The 20248-nt window shown below is 39.5% G+C and overlaps 1 protein-coding gene across 5 annotated transcripts in view; it reads left to right on the top strand.

The window, feature by feature from the left end:
• The window catches only part of FGF12 (fibroblast growth factor 12), a 559619-nt gene that overhangs the window by 316137 nt on the left and 223234 nt on the right, over window positions 1-20248 (top strand). The gene's annotated exons all lie outside the window — the stretch shown is intronic.

Raw genomic sequence — 20248 nt, 5'->3', positions numbered from 1 at the left:
TAGGTTAGAAATGGCAAAGGACTAAAAATAATTCTGTTGCTTGCTTGCTTTGAACAATTTGGTGCTTTTTTCCCCCCCAAAGATTCTATTTATTTATTTGACAGAGAGAGAGAGACAGCAAGAGAGGGAATAAGAGAGGGAATACAAGCAGTAGGAGAGAGAGAAGCAGGTTTCCCACTGAGCAGAAAGTCCAATGCAGGGCTTAATCCCAGGACCTTGGAATCATGACCTGAGCCGAAGGCAGATGCTTAATGACTGAATCACCCAGGCACCCCTCGTGCTTTGTTTTTAATAACAATCCATTTTGTTATTACTGCGGGCCATAAAGCAGACCACACTAATAATTGGTAAGGAAAGAAAGGGTATCATTCTTGGACAAAGGTACATAAAATCAAAGACCAGTTTTGTACAGTGATAGGCTTTTACAACTCTACCTTTGAAATTCTACAGTATTGACATATTGAAATTCTACAGTATTGACATACACTGCATCAGTGGTTAGTTAGTTGATGGGCAAATGAGTAAAACCTGTTCCCTAAACTATCCTTTCTACATGGCCCATGTATCTTCTGGTCTTTAAATCTGGAGTTTCTCCATGACTCCTGGTTTTATATGGCTTTTCCCAACATGGTCTATTAGAGTCTGAATGATCTGGAGTCATCTTGGACCATATTCTGTACAGTTAGTCTGTAAATTCCAGCCACACTTTCAATTTTTTAAACTCCTCACAGCCTTTACTGTCCTTGAAGCTTTTCTTTGTATTGCTGTCCTTGTATGGAATTTTACCACTTTCCGTTTCCTACATTTTCTCTCGCCTACCTGCTCTATCGAGCTAATTCTGCTCTGTTCTTTAAGACTTAATCTTTGGTATTATGTACTGACTTTAGACTCCTCTTTTAGTCAATTCTGTTTAATAAAAATGAACTGGTTGGCTTACAAGTAACAAACATTTATTCCTCATAGTTCTGGAGACTGGGAAGTCCAAGATCATGGTGCCCCTAGAATCAGTGTCTGGTGAGAGCCTGTTTCCTCATCAGATGCCATCTTCTCTCTGTGTCCTCACATGGTTGAAAAGGTTAGGGAACTTTCTGGGGTCTCCTTTATAAGGACACTAACCCCATTCATGAGGGCACCACCTTCATGGCCTAATCACCTCCCAAAGGCAGCACCTCCTCATGCCATCACCTTGGAGCTTAACGATTTAACATCTGAATTTTGAGAAGACACAAACATTCAGTCACAGAAACTCTCTTGAGACTAAATAAAGTCCATCCTCCATAGAAGACAGGACTTCTTTACAGCACTTCTTGTATTTATAATAAATTATTTGTGGAATTATTTAAGTTCTCTCTTTCCCACCATAGGATCAGTCAGACCTGATTGTCTTGTTCACACCTGTATTTCTTAGCTTAGTGCCAAGTTCAGAGTGTCGGTGGGAGAAAGGACTAGTCTAAGTAGATGGATGGAAAGAAGGCAGCGGAGAAACAGGCTTAGTATATATATTATATATATTTTGTCTTGCATCTGCTTTGACGTGTCTTTTTTAGAACATAAGTGGTCTCTGGCTACCTCTGTCTTATTAATCTGAGGATTCACATTATGGGTCACTGAGATAATCATTGATTTATGTAGAAGCAGGCACTTGGTTGCTGTTTGGAGAAATATGTCCATTCATATGTGCAAACATCTAGTGCAAACATCTAGAGCTGTGCTGTTCAGTGGGGTAGTCAGTAGCTAATGTGGCTTGTGAGCTCTTGAAAGTGGCCAGCTTGAATTGAGATGGGTTCTAATTGTAAAATACACAATGGATTTTGAAGACACAATGGATTTTTTGACACAAAAAAAGAATATCAAATATTTCAACCATTTTCATGTTGATTACATATTTTGAATATATTAGGTTAAATAAAATGTTATTAAAATAAATTTAGCCATTTATTTCCCTCTTAATTATGACTGCTAGAAAATTTTAAATTACCTATGAGGCTTGCATTATATTATCTTCGGATAGCATTGGCCCAGGTATAAAAAGCAGCATTCTTTCCTTTGCTACTAGACCCTTAGGGAGAGGGGATGCCGTTCTGGTGAGGTGGGGTAGATACCTTCAACAATTTTGCTCTAAAAAGTCTAAGAAGTTCTACTGTACTCCTTATTATGCAATTAGGGGCTGGTTTTCCCAGGTTATTGTTACTGTCACACTATCATAAATAGGATTCCTGGACAAAAACACCATTTTGGAAATAACATCATTGTTACCTTCTCATAATGTTTTATTGTTTACGTTATTTTGTCTGTGGGTTCCTACTCCAAAAGCCATGATCTCTGTTTCCTTTGCTGGATTCTAGAATGTGGTTTGGTATGTTTTCACTTAAATAAATGAAAATTAATGAAGTCTTAGGCTTTGAATTAGCCTGAGAGTTTTCTCTATGTGAAAGAGGATGTTGAAGTCAACTATAAATTATATTGCAACCAATATTAAGTTACAGAACTCTGAATTCCAAGTGGATGCCAGTCCATTAAGCAAACAGATGAAATATGCTTTGCCTAAAGGTTTATCTGCAGCACAGGCAATTGTAATTCTTAATAATGAGACAAGAAAGGGAAGCTGGGGCACCTAGAATGGAAACTACACATTGCCCACTTAATTATTAGTGGATATTAATTATTACTGCTTAATGTTGGAACTGATTTAGTGTTCTTACATATTTTTGACACAGCTTTATTTTAAATCTCTTTATTAATTTCTGGCAATCCCCTTCACCCCCCCCCCCCCAAGCACTGAGCTATAAAAGTGTCTGTTTTATATGACTGTGATTTTGAATCTGTTCAAATTTGGGTATTTCATGGTACCCAATGACTACAACATAATAAAATCGCAAGTCAAAAGCCTTATAATTGCCACCATTATTGTTTTAAATCTGTAGAATAAAATATCTAAAAAAAGATCTTGACAATCCAACTCCTTTAATGTATTTTTTAAAGATTTTATTTAGAGAGACAGAGAGAGGGAGAAAGAGAGAGAGAGAGAGTGCAAGCAGGAGGAAGGGCAGAGGTAGAGGGAGACAGAGAGTCTTAAGCAGGCTCCATGCTGAGTGCAGAGCCTGATATGGGGCTTGGTCTCAGGATCCTGAGATCATAACCTGAGCCAAAATCAAGAGCTGGATGCTTAACCAATAGAGCCACCTAAGTGTCCCTGCATCTTCTTTAATCTTATGGGAATAAACTGAGGAACGAAGTGAAGTACCCAAATGGCAGAGTTAGGACTAGAATCTAACCCTCTGACTCCTAGTAGCGTTCTTTTGTTAACTTCTGTTGAGAGTATATTGGTGCCAAAATGTAGTGACTAGAAATTAACATTGTTAAACTGGGTAAATAAAGCAGTATCCTTAGGTATATGAAATTTAAGAGAAATTCACAATTTTGTGTGTGTGTGTGAGAAATGTTGTATTCCAAGAAGTAGACAGTTTGTAAGTTTCATTGTTTTGCTAATATTTCCAAAAGAATGAAAGCTTTTTTAATGTCCTTGATGTCCTCATAGTTCCTCCTTTTACTGTTGCAGATATCAGGGGACATTTTTGACATTTTGTCTAGCTTATTCCCAGAATATATGCCATAATTTGTATTTATTTGTATATTTAATGAATAGCCATACATATATGTGTTTAATTACATAGTTTTATGAGAGAGGTAGGTATGAATTATTGGTGCTTGGTAAGAAATATTTCTGGTTCAGTAGAGTTAGGGGAAAGATTAAAAATAAAACAAGAAAGAGCAAATAAATATTAGGTTTTAAAAATCAGAATATAAACTTATGTCATTCAGAGAACGTTCTTAGTGGGCTGTTTTGCTAAAACGTAAAAAAATAAAAAAATGAATTCCTGCTGCATTGCTTCTGGAAATTTTGAATTTAAGTCTACTAAAATTATGCTTATCAATAATCTGGGATTTACCTAGTTTTTAACTATCAAAGTAGTTATGTGTGTATCTTTCCATTTTTAGAAAAGCTATTTTAATAGGAGAAAGAATGCTGGTTGAATTTTGATGAATCTGTAGTACCACAAAATTCATTTTTTCTTGCACAGGGGCTCTTCTTCTTCACTTGTAAAATAAAGAGGGGGAAGGAGAAGAGCCTCCCCAACTGGGGGTTGCAGGCTTCTAGGGAAAATGATACCTGTTTATATGTATTGTTTTCCTTGAGACAATTGAATGAATTATTTCAAAAATACTTCTTCTTTAAGATTTGTTTGGGAACATATAATGAGCTCCCCCTTGTATGTCAGTCTCCTTATATATGTGGCCCTGGTAGGCTCTCAGTTCCTGAATGAATGGCTACTTGACACTTAGAAGGGATCAGACAGGTGTGGTCATGGCTTTGTCCATCAAGGTGTTTCTTGTTTTTGTCCTATTTGATTGCGCAGTTCTAACCATGATGATGGTTTGGAATATGAGACAGTTTTTTTTTTTTTTTTTTAAAGATTTTATTTATTTATTTGACAGAGAGAGATCACAAGTAGGCAGAGAGAGAGAGAGGGAAGCAGGTTCCCAGCTGAGCATAGAGCCTGATGCAGGGCTTGATCCCAGGACCCAGAGATCACGACCTGAGCAGAAGGCAGTGGCTTAACCCACTGAGCCACCCAGGTGCCACGGAATATGAGACAGTTTAATGTTACCCCTATAATGTACAATGCAATAAAGACAAGAGGCATAAAAAACATTGATGTTGAAGTAATAAGACTTTGATTCTTATAATCTGAGCTGTTACAGGATTCTGTCCCCTGCTTAAAAATAGGTAAATCTGCTAGAGAGAATAAAACAACAATAGCACAAATTAAAATGCATAGTTGAGCTCAAAACCAAAGATGGGAACTCCTCAGGTGCCAGAAATGAACAGGGGATTTATATTCATAGAGAAGAGCAGGAGCTGATTTCGTGTGCTTCGAGGGGGATGATCAGAGTCTGGTATAGGCATCTGTAGTTGGGCCTTGGGTTTTGCCCTCCTGTAGGCAGGAGATGAGCCCTAGGGCTGCATTAGGCAGAAAGGGACCTTTGGTAGAGACCCTGCTCCTTCTGAGAAATGTCGAGTTAGAAATACTTCCACCTGGCACGGAAAACTGACAAGAGGCCATTGAAATAAGGTAATAGGTGGAAAGTATTGCCTGTAAGAAATGAGAAACCTAAACCTGGACCACTTCCTGGGAGAGGTTCAGTATCAAATTATAAAAGACTAACAGTATCTCTTTGTTAAGCAGGAATTCCCATCTGAGAAGTTGACAAAAAAATTTCTCTGCATTGGGAGAAATCTGCAGTCATGAGTGCCCCAATGTAAACTCTTCCTGACGGCTTCACAATCCAAGGCAACGCAAAACAACTCCCGCTGAAGAAAATCTCATTGTTCAATAATAGAAACCACACAAGGATAAAAAACAAAACAAAACAAAAACAAAAACCAACAACAACAAAAAAACAGAACAAACAAAAAATTCATACCCCTAAATTTTAAATAGTAGATCAATCTGAAATACAAATAAAAATAAGAATATTTTAAATATTCAATCATTAAAAGAAGCAGAAACTTCAGGCAGGTACAGGCAGTATGGAGAAAAAAATATTTAAAACATATAAGAATCATTATATCATAAATTGCAATATTAGGAAAGAAACAAATGTTATAGCAAAGACAGAAATGTTCACATTTTACAGAGGGAAGGAGGGGTTGAAAATGCAATGGTGAGCAAAACACATGGTCAATGTGTTGGTGTATCTAATTTGCAGTGACTGACGGAGATTCTCTGACAAGCCTTTCATGAAATTAAAAAGAAGCTAGAACAACTGGACAGTGAGAGGAATGAATTTTAAGGAGCTCACGTTATTTGGTAGGAGCTTAGTGAGAACTTATCCTTGGATTTTGCTAAATTGCAAATTCATGTTCAATATTTAAGAATAACCACGAAAATAATAGTGTATGTGTGTGTGTGTGTGTGTGTGTGTGTGTGTGTGTATACACTGGTGTTGGGATTAGAGGGATCACCCCTGAGAGTATTGTCTGAGCTCACTTGTCCGAACTATAATTTCCAAGTCAGGATAAGGGGAAAAGCTGGGGGGAGAATAAAGAAAACAGAATTAATCCAGTTGTAAGAACACAAGGATAAGTAAAGAAACAAAGAAATGCAAACTAAATAGAAAACGCAAACTAAGACGATAGAATTAAAAAAGCCAGAAATTACGGTGACTGCAAAATGATTATAGTCATCTGTTAGAGGACTTACAGATCAGATGAAAATTCAAAATCCAAATATATAATATTAGTATAATGCTGAATGAGATCATCAGATTGCTGGATGGTAGGTATGTTTGATATGATACTTTTTGTGTAAAAATGTACAGTACACAAAACAGCACTATGTATTTTTGTGGGTACAAAAGAGGAAGTAAAGGGACAGAAAATAAGAACAAGAGGGCTACCTACCGAATGCAGAAATATGGCTGGGTCTGGCTAGGAAAATAATGGAATGGAATTAAGGGCGATAACCACAATATTTTAATTGTGTAAAAAATTTGAAGATACTATGGAAAATGTGAGTATTTGTTAAATGTGGGTGGTGAGCTCATGTATGTTTTGCGGTAGGAGGGGATGAGAGCCTGTGCTATGGGTTCTAGAGCCGGACTTTCTGGCCTCAAATCCTCAAAGCCCTTCTGTTTATGATAGGAACCTGGACATTTACTTCACTTCTTTTTACCTTAATCTCATCATTTGCAAAATGAGAAAACAAAATAAAACTTCCTAGAACTGTAATAAAGATTGTATGAGTAAATACTATGCATAGAAATCATTCAGTCGTCTCTGATACATAGTATTGAGGGCTTTTCTTAGCTGTATTTTTTTTTTCACATCTTTAAAAATTTTTGTGTTAAAAAAGAGAATTAAAAAAAAAGAATTAAAAGATATGAAAGAGCTCCGGGAACATGTAAAATTATGTAAATCTTCTTATTGTAATTAAGATAATATTTACCTTAAAAGCTTAAATTGGAAACACTGATCAAAATTCTTACATGGTACATCAAGTTTTTAAGGCCTCAACATCAAAGTTAAAAGAGAAAATCTCATGAGCATTCTATCTAATCTATTTTCCCGTTTGTAACAATAAAGATGTTTCCCATGCAGGATGGGTTTTGTGTGGGTACATACTTGGAAGGAGTGCCACATTTATTCTCTTATCTTTTCATTTAGAAACAAAACTCAGAGATTCTTTTTTGGGGAAGGAGGGGCAATGAGAGAGAAAGAGAAATAATCTTAAGCAGTTTTCACTCCCAGTGCAGAGCCCAACGTGGGGCTTGATCTTACAGCCTTGAGATCATGACCTGAGCCCAAATCAAGAGTCCGATGCTTCATAGACTGGGCCACTCAGGTACCCCCCCAAACAAAGATTCTATAATTAGACTATTTTTTAATGTAACAAAGTGCAAGGTTTGAAACAACAAATAAAAATGATTTTTTTTTCTATTTTTGTTTCTGTAACACATAGATAAAACACAATATGTATTTTAATGTTTTCCCAAACATATGTATGGCAATTTAAAATTTCACTTGTTGACAAATCACATCTTTTGCTACTAGGATGTATCAGATATAAATGGGAAACTGTTGATTTTTTAAAAACAGATTTATGGGTGGTAAAATCAAATTGGCTTCTTCTGCAATGTTTGGGAGAGTCATTAGCTATGGTTAGATCAATCCCTGTGCATTGAACCCTGACATACACTTCTTGGAACTGGCTATGAGAAAAGCAAGCTGTGTGTGTGTGTGTGTGTGTGTGTGTATACACTGGTATTGGGATTAGAGGGATCACCCCTGAGAGTATTGTCTGAGCTCACTTGTCCGAAAACACCGGTTCATGTATGTGTCCGTGGGATTCTTCATCTGTGTGTCTGTGATGTTCTCTCATTACTGGTCTCAGTGGCAGTTCCTTGCATTTCTGTTTCAGTTGCTTTTAGCCTGTCCCTGAGAACATCCCAAAGTGAATTTTGGGTATAGCATACAATTCATATTTACATCACAAGCGTTCTATCTGTATTTGATAAGTATTTCTGCTTTTCTTTTGTGCATTGTAACATGATAATAAGTTAATTGCATTATTATAGTTTCTATAGATTATATTTTAAATGAAATTTTAACAGTCTATTAGTAGATAGTGGTGATATGTATAATCTATTAAAAAAACACTTTCTCCATTTTCAACTGAATTAACTGGAAATAGCTTGGAAGTATCTGTTTCTACTTAGGAGTCCCTTAGGTTTCTGGGATCCTAGATTTGCAGCTACTGAACTAATACTGTCATTTTAGAAGTAAAACCAGGAATCCAGGAAAGCAGTTTATTGAACAAATATGTGTTTTATTCTTCTGCTGTTTTTGTGGATCCTGTGTTACATATGGTTATATTATGATGGATAGAACCCACATGGATACCATAGTCTCCTGCAATTTTCCAGAGGGGGAAGTAGATATTAAGCAAATAAAGAAAATGTGTTCTAATTGCAAATTGAAAAAAGCGTTACGAAGGGGGAAAACAGTGTGTGCTGACAAAGAATGTGAATATGAATATGATTTAGATTTAAATTGGGGTCCTAGGCAAGACCTCTGCGAAGTGATACTTACCTGAGACTTGAAAAAATCTATTCAGGTAGAGGGACTTGCATATGCAAAGATCCTCAGGTCTGAGGAAAGGAAGGCCTCTGTGCCTAGAGCTTAGTAAGCCAGGGAGAGGATAAATTGAGATGATGATGGAATGGTAGGCAGGAGCCAGATGGTGCAAAGCTCTCCAGGCCATGCTGAGGGTTTGGCGTTTTATTGTAAATGAAATGGGAAGCTATTAAAGGGTTTAAGTAGGAGAGTGACAAGCTCCAATTTATATTGTAAAATATAACCTCCACTGTAGTGTGGTTTGAAGGGAAAATGGGTAAGAGTGTCAGTGAGGAATCTTAGCCAGGAGCCACTGAGGGCCCGGACGAGGTGGTGGCTTTGTGGATGGAGAAGAGCAAACAGTTAGGATGAGACCCCTGGTGTCTGGATTCTCCCTGACCCATGCTTCCCACTACCCCACCCTGCCTGGCCTGAATTTGCCCCTGAATTGAAGCTGATTAATGTGTTCTTGGAGTGCTAAACGGCTCTTCTGCAGAAGTATTATTATCTCTTCAGCTCACTCTGGTTGACTCTGAAAGTTTTTGTTTTGGACGTTGTTAAAAAAAAAAAAAAAAAGATGGTAGACAAAGATCACATTTTTACAACAATAGCATTTTATCTGCTGGTAATTTAGATTTGTGGTGTATGAGGGAATTCCCCAGGCTTGCCAACCTAGATAAACAGATCTCCCTTGAGATACAGGACAGTTTTAGGACGGGTCCAACATTGTGCAGCTCCTTCGATGTCAGGAAACTGTCATGCCTGTGCGCTTCCAAATAATGTGTCCTGTTCATTTATTTCTGGTGCCAAAAGATGTGCCTGTGAAAAAGAGTCCCTAAGACTGGGACTGAGAATATTTTTCTATGCCAAGTGAGGATGCTTTCATTACACAAGACTTTTGTATGCGTAGAAGTGCTGATCCTCTCTTCTCCTGACCCCCAGGCTTGTTTTAATACAAAGAGGCCAAAAGTTCTGTCTTCAGCTCCAGTGGAGCCCTGTTTATTCCTGGTCCCTTTCTGCGTAGATATCTACTGTTTTCATGGGCTGATTACAGTTAAGGAAGAAAAGAGAAGTATCAGCATGTTAGACTTCTTGAAGAGACAACTGATGATTAGCAATGGAAGGTATAACAAGGACAGGGATCTGGCTTCAAAGCCTGGTTCTGGCATTTATTCCTATCTGATTTAGAGCAAGTGACTTAACCTCTATGAACCTCAATTGCCTGATCTATAAAACAATGCCCAGTTATAATGTTTGCCTTAAGTTATTTCTATGAGGATTTAGAGAGATAATCCACACGAAGTGCCTGGTATGGGGTAAATGTTCAGCAACTGTTATCTGTTTTTTTGTGTGTGTGTGTGTGTTTTTTAAGATTTTATTTATTTATTTAACAGAGATCGCAAGTAGGCAGAGAGGCAGGCAGAGAGAGAGGGGGAGGCAGGCTCCCTGCTGAGCAGAGAGCCCAATGCGGGGCTCGATCCCAGGACCCTGGGATCATGACCTGAGCTGAAGGCAGAGGCTTAACTCACGGAGCCACCCAGGCACCCCAGCAACTGTTATCTGTGATAAAACTCAGGAGAATTTGCTTGTTGCGACTACTCTTAACCATGGGTCTTCCTATCAACTTTAATTCCATCGGAAGTTAAGTCTACCCTACAAGCATCTACTTTCTGGTCACATAACACAGTGTAATATGTATTCTCAATTCCTTAGAACAACTTTCAGAAGAAATTCCTAGTCATTCAAACAGTTTCACAAGAAGCAAAATATGCCTTGCACAAAAAAATTAGATTGCTTTCTAGATACCATACAACTAGTGAGGGACAGGGCTGGGATACCTCTGGGAGGTGTGAAAAATGGTTTTCATTTGAAGGGGCACAGCACAGAGCATCATGGTGCATTAAAGAACCCAGACTCCAGGGATTAGAAGATCCGTTGCCATGACATTTTCCCTCTTTCTGTTGTTCTGCTTCTTTATCTGTCTAGTGAACCTTGACTTAGATCATCCCAAATGGTCATTCTGGTTCTAAAATCTTAAGATTCTAGAAGTGTCTTCATGTTTGAAATACCTTATGGCCTACATTCTCCAGAGCTCATTGGTGAGCTGCTTGGAAGGCAGTGATCATTCCAGGTTTTCTTTCCTGGGTAATAGTCTGAGAGAGACCCTAGAGTTCGACTCTGAGATTAACCGGAATCAAACTTCCTTTCATGAATGCAGGTCTTTAGAATGGCAAATAAATAAGTTGGCTTCGTGGGAATGTTCACAGGAAGCTTTCTTCACCCTCACATTCCATGACATCCTAGACTTAAACAAGTCTTTCTTAGAAAACTATGATAGATTTGGATTTGGGGTTGGAAAGATAATGGAGTTTTCTAGAACTTAAGGGTGTCTACACATGCTACCATCCACCAAGCACCACCAGCATTGTCAGTTCAAAGACTGAGGCCTTCTCTCTACCCTTACCACCACTGCCTGCCTGACACCCTTTTTCTATGTGACGGCTCCCAGAGTGGTTTCTGTGACCACAGTGCCTCACTCCAATCCATCCTTCTCTACCATTCCCCACTTTGACTTTCCAAAAGACTGTCCTCCTGTGTCTCCCCACACTTACAGTCTTTCAGTGCTTTCCCATTGCTTAATACACTGTTGCCTAATGCTTCTCCCTCCTGAAGTAGATGAAGCCAGACAAGCTTCTGGCCTGTGGAAAGAAGCTGTTTTTAATTTCTGCTTCTGCTTAGTGTTGGTCTCTTTAAATATTTCAACTTTTATTTATAATATACACATAACTTACAGAGTAGTACATATATGTAATTTATAAATTATATGTATATACCTATGTATATATATATATAGAGAGAGAGAGAGAGACAGACAGATGGAGGCTGTAGATTTGAATGTTTTTACAGATATCTGGATGCATAATCAAAAGAGTTTGGAGGTCATTAGTTTGAAGGATAAAGTAAAACTTACTAACTTCACTTAAGGAACCTCCAGTATCCTGGACATGTATTTTTCTTCTGCTGTCCGTCCCCTCCAGCCACCCTGTGCCTTTCTTTATTTCCCTATACTCTGTACTTGTCTGCTCCCTGGAATCCCAGTGCCTGTTCACCTGGGCCATTGTTCCTGCTGATGCTGCTTGAAGCAAAATCCCCCTGCCTATTCAAGTGTAAATCTAAAATGTTGTTTCATCTCTGAAGAAGCCTTTTTTACCTACCTCTTGTCTCAGAATCCACTATCCCAGGGAAAATTAGCATCCCTTCTCTGTGATTCCCTGGCATTTTGCTTGTCCCTCTGTGACAGCGCTTTTCATGTTCATTGCTATAATGATTAGTTGTGTATGTGTCTCCTTGGCGGGGCTGTGGGTGCCTTCAAGGCAGGAAGTACACCCTGCTCCTTACTTGTCTTTGTACCCAGCACCTTGTGCATGTCGGAAGTCAATAAATGGTGTTTGATTTATTTTGAATTTTCATGAGCATCTTCTAGAGGAAACTCTGGGAGGGAGGGGGCTAATAGTGTGAGGAATAAAACTGGTTTGGTACCAAATTCCCATCTCTATTGGCATTTAAATCCTAGCTCAATTTCCCTGCCTGGCTTCTTCTGCCTTCCCTAGCTCGGACTGCTTCAATGAAGAGCATACTCTGGACAAGTGTGCCCTTTCTTTCCGTTTCGCTTTGAGGCGGCATGAAGGTTAAGGATTGCCCGTCTCAAGGTCGCTTGATTCCCTGTAGAAATGCAAGGCATCTCAGGGCTTTGCAGACTTTGCAGTGTATGGAGGATGCCGCCGTGCTTGTCAGACTGTGTTCGGTGTGCAGGGGCTGAGGCTGAGAAAGGGATAAAACAGACTGAAAGCTGGAGGCGTCATATGATAAGACCATAAACAGCTTCCTTACAAATCAGGAGCTCCTCTGAAAGTCACAGGTGACAATGAAAAATCCCAGCTATCACTTACCTCCTTCTTTCTTTCAATGTATGAACACTCCTCACCTACTCTGTGCCTGGCACTGTGTTAGGAGCGGTGACAGAGTGATGAATAATTCAAAGTCCCTGCTTGGAGGACCTCTAGATCAGCAGCAGAGACAGAGGACCAGGTAAGCCAGCAGAGGTAACAGTGTGGGGAGCCCTCTCCCGACCTGTGCACAAGGTAGCTCTGCAGAGGGAGTGATTATTTTTGCTTCAGGGTATCAGGGAAGGCCCTCAGAAGAAGGTTGAGTCCAGAAAACTCAGGAGGAGTTCTAGGCAGAGGAGGAAGGCAGGGATTGTGCATTTCAGGCAGAGGGAACTGAAGCAGCACAAGATTCTAGATCAAGGGTTGGTGAGCTTTCTCTGTAAGGGACCTGTTAATAAAAATAGTTTAGGATTTGCAGGCTGTGGAGTCTCTGTTTCAACTACTTATGTCTGTCATTGTAGCAGGGAAGTAGCCATAGACAAATGTGTGAATGAATGGTCATGGCTCTGTTCCAATAAAACTTTATTTACAAAATTGGCAGTGGTGGGGCCATAGTTTGCCAACTCCTGGTCTAGAGGAAGGATCTTTAGAGAACTTTAATCTATGGTTCCTAATCTTTTCAAGAATTAGGATTACTTGGCACTTGCTATCTCTGATGCCTAGAAGGCTCCTCTTATCGCTCTCTTAGATATCCCTGACGGTTTGTTGCTTCTGTTCATTCAGGTTTCTGGGTCACCATCCTCTAACTACTGTGTCCACAAAAGCACATGCACTTGCCTTACACTCCGTCACTTTTCACTGCTTTCATTTTCAATACAGCACCTATACGAAAACTCAATATTGATTGTCGTTTATTTTCTATTTTCCTACTGGAATGTAAGCTTTGTGTCTTATTCTCTTTAAAACCAGTGCTGTGCTGGAGCCCAGTGTGCTCATCTCTTCCCAGCTCGAGCTCTTTATTCAAAGATATTACATGGTAGAGTCAAATCGGCCGTGGTGGGAATATTTACACGGTGGAAATCAACCCCAGGGGAGTCAGGTTTGGGGTAGGTTTTTGCTTTTGTTTGTTTGGTTTTTTTCCACAAGCTTTTTTTTTTTTTTTTTTTAAATATCAAATCACTCGTGATCCCCTTTGCCTAGAATAATAACCTCCACAAAGCCCAGTGGTCAATGAATACTTGTTTTTTTGAATGGAATATGCTGTTGACTGAGAAAATAGATATGCACTTACAGACACAGAGTCCTTTGCAATTATTATTGCAACACAGGAAGTTCTTGGCTATCAGGTAGGTAATGGCTCACTGCATCTGTCACCTGCGTGTGACCCATGGGGGAGACTGAGGGCTTGGGTCAGGACGTCACTCCCTTTACCTCTCAGGGCGGATTTTGTGGCCATGATGACACATCTCTAGTCTTCTGCGCTCAGTTCTGCAGGGTGCTCTTTTTCTTATGTCCACTGCAGTTGCCGAGTGAAGGCAGGACCTCAGTCCTGCATCACGTTTATGAAACAATATGTATTTTTAATGAATTCCTCTAACTTGGTGTGTTTATAATTTCTGCGGTGTGTTCTAAAACCCAAATAAGTTCAGTCCTCCTTCAAATGTCTTGGTACCTCATTTCTGATTTGTCTGGGGCTTTGATTTATGGTATATAAATGTGCCCTGCTGTGTACCCTTTTTCCTGTGATTTGATCAGAAATGTATCTGTTTATGAACTGTCTCAAACCCTAATAGTCTAATTTTGCAATCTGCAGCAGTGTGAGGCCCCAGAAGCACTTGACAAGAATCACATTTAACAGCCTCTTCAATCTTCGTTCCTTTAAGTGGCAACATTAAACCTTAATACCGAGGCCCCCTTTCTAAACCCACAGAGACTGATTAGAAAACCCGGTCAAATTACTCCCACAATCCATGTTGAACATTTACAAAGAGCTGCATTTTCACGATGACTGGTAAACAGTCGTTTTAACACCCCGTCCTAAGTACACACGAAGACATGGAGGAGCAGACTTGTATGTAGAGGGCCATCTGGCTGATCCCAAAGCTTTCCAGGACACCCAGGCTGGAGAGGACCTTGCCCTGTCATGCGGGCTGCCTTAGCTTTTGGAGACCTCCCTGTCCTTCACAGCCCTTCTGATGTGCAGTTTTTCTGCTTCTGCCTGTTCGCTTCTGTTCACTATGGAAAACTCACTCTTTATTTAGGCAGCCTGTTCTCTCTTTGAATCCTGTTCATAGCAAGTTCTTTTTCACCTGCCTCCCTGTAGCTTTCACCCACTGGCCCTCGTTGGATCCCTATGGAGCCACTCAGAACAAATTGGCGTCTTACTTCTGTCTGCTGTTAAGAAAGCGAGGGCCGCTTTCACGTCCCCAGAGTCTTCCCTTCTCCAGGCTGCATATCGACGGTTCATTCAGCCGTTCTCCACCTGGCAGCCCTCGGCACCCTCCTGATCTGGCTCCCTTTCCTCGGGGCCTGTGCGAGTTTTGCCAGTGTCTTTCTGAAAGTGACTCAACTGTGTGGAGAGTAGCTAGGACCACAGACTCTTAAGCTAGATCTGCCTCTTCATTTGCTAGTTCTGTAACTTTGGGTAAGGGAGGCAGCTTCTCCGAATCTCCATAATCTCCTCTGGGAAAAGAGAAAAAAAAATATCTTACACATGCAGTTACTGTGAGAATTAAGTGAAAATATAGTAAAATCATTGGGAGAGTGCCTGGTACAAAGTAGATGGGTTGGAAACATAGCCATCATTATCGTCATAAGTACTATTAATTCTCTGGAGATGGCTTCCATCATAAGTTTAGATCACTGTTGTGGTTTTCATTTTAATTAATTAATTTGTACTTTTCATTTTAGATTGGTGTTTACACGAGACACTTTATCTCTCACTTTCAGTGCAAATGTTGAATAGGAGGGCCCCTAGATAAATACAATCAATTGTAGTATCAAAAATGTTTATTGTGTATATGTATGTGTATATATGTACTTCTGGCACCGTTTCCTATAAGCTCCCTTTACTTTATCATCCCCATACTCCGGTAAATGATAACACAACTCAGTGCTCTCCCTCCTCTTTTCTCGACCTTCTTGTTCCCCAAGCCCCTGTCTTGCACAAGATACGGATTATGTCTTAGCTGCGCTTTGAAAGGAAAATTAACGTTCATCAGTGTATAGGAGAGGTCTTCTTCTCCTCAGTCAACTACATGTTAGCTGGATGACTTTATACAAGACCCTTTCCCTCTAAGCCTCAATTTTTTTTTTTTTTTTTATCTTTGACATGGATGAAGGAGGTATTTTGATGTAGGGAGGTGTTTGACTCCAAGGTCCTTTCCAATTCTAAAATTCATTTCATTTTCTGCCATCCAGTGGTCATCCTGAGTGTGATGTATGATGGGCCCCCATACTTCCAGCCTTCTCTGGGTTTCTGGCGCATGCTAACTGTTCCACTGCGCTCCATGTTAAACCAGCAGGAGTGTCTAAAGAGTTCTTCCAGGTCGCAGCTCTCCTGAGGGGGCTTTGAATTCAAACCACTGTGGAAGTCACTGTGTGATCCTGAAGGGAAGCAGTGTTGCTGAGTTCCTATCCTTTCCCTTCTTTCTCACCCAACCTCTTCGAGAATTAAATTCGTAACTTGCTTTGTGGCTGAAATTATCACAAAACCTTTTTGTTTTAGAATGGTTTTAAATTTACAGAAGAGTGAATCCAGTACAAAGAGTTCACATATGAACAACACCCAGGCTCCCATATTAACATCTTAACTTTGGTTTGGTATATTTATGAAAATTAACAAACCAATATTGATACATGATTATTAACTAAAGTGTCTAATTTATTCAGATTTCTTTAGTTTTTTACCTACTATCCTTTTTTGGTCCCAGGATCCCATTTAGAATAGCATGTTACATTTGGTTGTCATGTCTCTGTGGACTCCCCTTGGCTGTGACATTTCCTTAGACTTATCTTGTGTTTGATGACCTTGGCAGTGTAAGTGTTCCTAGCCAGTCATTTTGTAGAATGTGCTCTGATGGTATTTGTCTGGTGTTTTTCTCATGATCCGACTGGGGTTATGAGTTTTTGGGAAGATCACAGAGGTAAGGTGCCATTCTTATCATATCATATTGAGGGTATGTGTTATCAGCATGATTTATGACTGTTGATAGTAACCTCGATCACCTTGCTGAGGGAGTGTTTTGTTTGTCAGGTTTCTCTGCTGTGAAATTACTCCATCCCCTCCTCTTTTCCTGTCATGCTTCTTGGAAGGAAGTCACTATGAACAACCAATGGAAATTTATTTCCTGTTCACGTAACTGTCCAAAGTGGATATTTCTGATGGCCATAGTCTTTTTTCTATCAGTTATTCAGAGGCCCAGCATTCTTCTATTTTGTTGACATCCCCTAGGGCTTTGTCATCTAAATCCAGCCAGCATTAAGAGAATGTTTGCTTTTAAAAGCCTCGGCCTGAAAATGGCACACATCACTTCCACTTACATTCCATATGACACTCATTCATCTGCCAAACCTAACTGCAAGGGAGGCTAGGACATATGGTCTAGCTGGGTGCCCAGGAAAAAGAGGAAATGGATTTGGGAGAAAAGCTAGCAGCATTTGCCACACCATTTCAGAGTATAAAAGATAACTAACCAAACCCCTGCCACCTCACCATCTAATAATATAGCCATCATTTCATTAAAAAAGAAAAAAAAAATAGAAGAACATTATCTTAGAATCAAGTAGAGTCATAGAAATTGGAAAATATCCATTGTTTCTCTGTCTGGAATTCGCCCTTTCTCTGTTTTTTATTTTGTTCCATTTGCCTTTTTTTTTTTTTTTTTTATTAAAATGCCACATACTTTTCCAGTGATGATGAGGTACCTTCAGCCAACCTTGAGACAGAATTAGTCCCTTTCTTCTTGGTGCCATCATGCCATTCTGCTTCAATCCCTTAACACCTACCCCACACTTGTATTATATATAAATACGTTTCATGCCTTAGACTAGGTGTTCCATGAGGACAGGGTAGGAATCATTCATCTCTTAGATCCCCAAGTATTGTCTGACAAATAAAAAGCATATTTGTTGAGTGCCTCCAGGATTTTAGATGTACCGAAAAGTGGTCTCATTTTTTTAACACCTTTCTTTCAAATACAACAAAACATGTCCTCTTCCCCTCCCCCTTTATAAAAATGATCCACACTTATTATAGCCAAGCCTTCGTGGAGGAAATGATCTTGAGCTGAGCCCAGAAAGGTTGGTAGGGTTTGATAGATGGTAATCAGGGTGTAGGCAGGCCTGGTTTCTATGACACATGCTAGGTTCAGGGCATTTGTTCAATAGTCAGGTCTCCTTTGAAACATCTAGAGTGCAAAGCATTTGCTTTCATGATCATCACATAATTAAAACAGACTCCAAGCTTGTTCTGGCACTGCATTTGGGCAGCCAGGGATGGTATAAAAACCTGATGCTCATTATCTTGAACAGGAGTTACCAACCTGAATTCCCAAGGCCCCAACAGGGGGATAGCGTCACCGTAGCAAAAGAAGTGTTTAATTACAGCTACAGAAAAAGGAGCATGAAAAAAACAAACTTTTGCTGGCATTAATGTCTCAGTTGCCATATATCTCATTACCAACCAAACCATGACATCTTAAAGTGACCTTATCAAGCTTACTAGTAGGAAAATATCAATTATAAGACAGTTTTCCCTTTCCTTCTATCCTTCTCTATCCTCTACCCTTAGCCCACTGTTTAATGACTTACAAGCTTAATATTTCACTAAAACAGAAATCAGAAGACCTCTGATTTTCATCATTGAAAAACACACCTTATTTAGGATTTATATTCTTATGGATTTCAAGTCATTCTGTACCCTATATTTATTCATCAGAATTCTCAATGGCTATTGTTAGCATAAGAATTATTTTTCCCTTTATACAGATATGGCAACTGAACCTCAAATGTCAAGTGACTTCCTCAGGACCACATGGCAGTTTGGGTTCAAAGCTGGGTCTTCTGCCTGCATATAGAGATTTAAATGTGGCATATTAGCCCCCGCCTGTCAATCAGTTAGCCTCATGGCAGAGGCACACATGTTCTTTTTATTTCCCCTGATTATAAAAGTGATCTGCAATTATGATAGCCAAGCTTTCTTGCAGGAGGTGATCTTGAGCTGTGCCCAGAAATGTTGGTAGGTAGGGGTTGATAGATGATAAGAGTGATACAGGATATTATTTTACAATGATCTTAGCTAGCTATGTGTTCTTCCAACGTGTCTCTAGTATGTCAGACTAGGTGGGCCCATAGAGGCAACACAATGAGCAGGATCCATTCCTTGACTTCTGCCACCACTCAGGGAAGATGATTTTAATGTGCTCCAAGTCAATAGATACTTATAGAAGGGATCTAAAGATATTTCAGTTTAACTTCTAGATGGTCTTGATAAGGAAATTAAGGCCCACAAAGTAGATAAATGGAATTTACTTAACAAACATCTATAACATGCAGTTATTAATCAGAATGCCTAATTTCCAGTTCAGTCCTTTTTTTTTTCATAACCCTGGTCCCTTATTCCCAATTTTCTTGGCATCTTTTCTGCCTCTTAGGATTGCTCTGAGGGAGACATGTTTATATCGGCATTGCCTCATATTCCTGAATGTATGTCATCAAGTCATATGTGAAAAAGTTTAACCACAGACATATGCTGTAAAGAGCAGGTCTATTCCTAGAAAGATAAAAACACTGAATCCTTAACTAGAATTCTTATTTAGAATTAAACATCAATAAATGTGTTTGGTTTAACACACTCTACCTACCATATTGCCTGACAAAAAGATTTGGAGTAAATATTGGTTGAATAAATGGGGGAAGGTAAGAAATTGACTATCAATTGAAATTTTGTGATTGTCCTTTTGAGGGTTGGAAGTTGTTCCTTCAGGGATGCATTATGATGGTCTAATTTTTGCCCAGTACTGTGAAGCAGAGACAAAGATGGTAGTGATGTTGTAGAAAATGAATTGTTGCTGGCAGCCAGCACCACAATGAGAGAGCTTTAAATATTTATGTTAGCTGATAATATAAGAATCTAAATGTGGGATACGAAGTTCCGCTTGTGGTGTTAGTGTGTAAAGAGTTTTTAAAAGCTGAGGACCACTCCCAGTTTGAAATACTCAGAGAAATATTCATGGATCAAATGATTAATTGATGGTTTGATTGATACTGGAAAAATGACTGTTGTGCTGGGGCTCCTCTCTGATGGGGTATTTATTGAAGGTAAAATCTCTTTTCACATACATCTCAGGACCACTGGGGTTTTGCTTTTTTCTGTGGTCCTCATACAAGCCATTCTTTTTTTTTTTTTTAAATTGGGAGAAATTTTTTTTTTTTTAAGATTTTATTTATTTATTTGACAGACAGAGATCACAAGCAGGCAGAGAGGCAGGCAGAGAGAGAGGGGAGGAAGCAGGCTCCCTGCAGAGCAGAGAGCCCGATGTGGGGCTCGATCCCAGGACCCTGGGATCATGACCTGAGCCGAAGGCAGAGGCTTTAACCCACTGAGCCACCCAGGCGCCCCTCATACAAGCCATTCTTTCAGGCTAAACTTGAACAGCATTTCAAAACCCAGGAGTTTTTGATG

Source organism: Mustela nivalis (genome assembly GCF_964662115.1).
Source record: "Mustela nivalis genome assembly, chromosome: 1".
Lineage (NCBI taxonomy): Eukaryota > Metazoa > Chordata > Mammalia > Carnivora > Mustelidae > Mustela > Mustela nivalis.
This window is presented reverse-complemented; position numbering and strand designations above follow the sequence as displayed.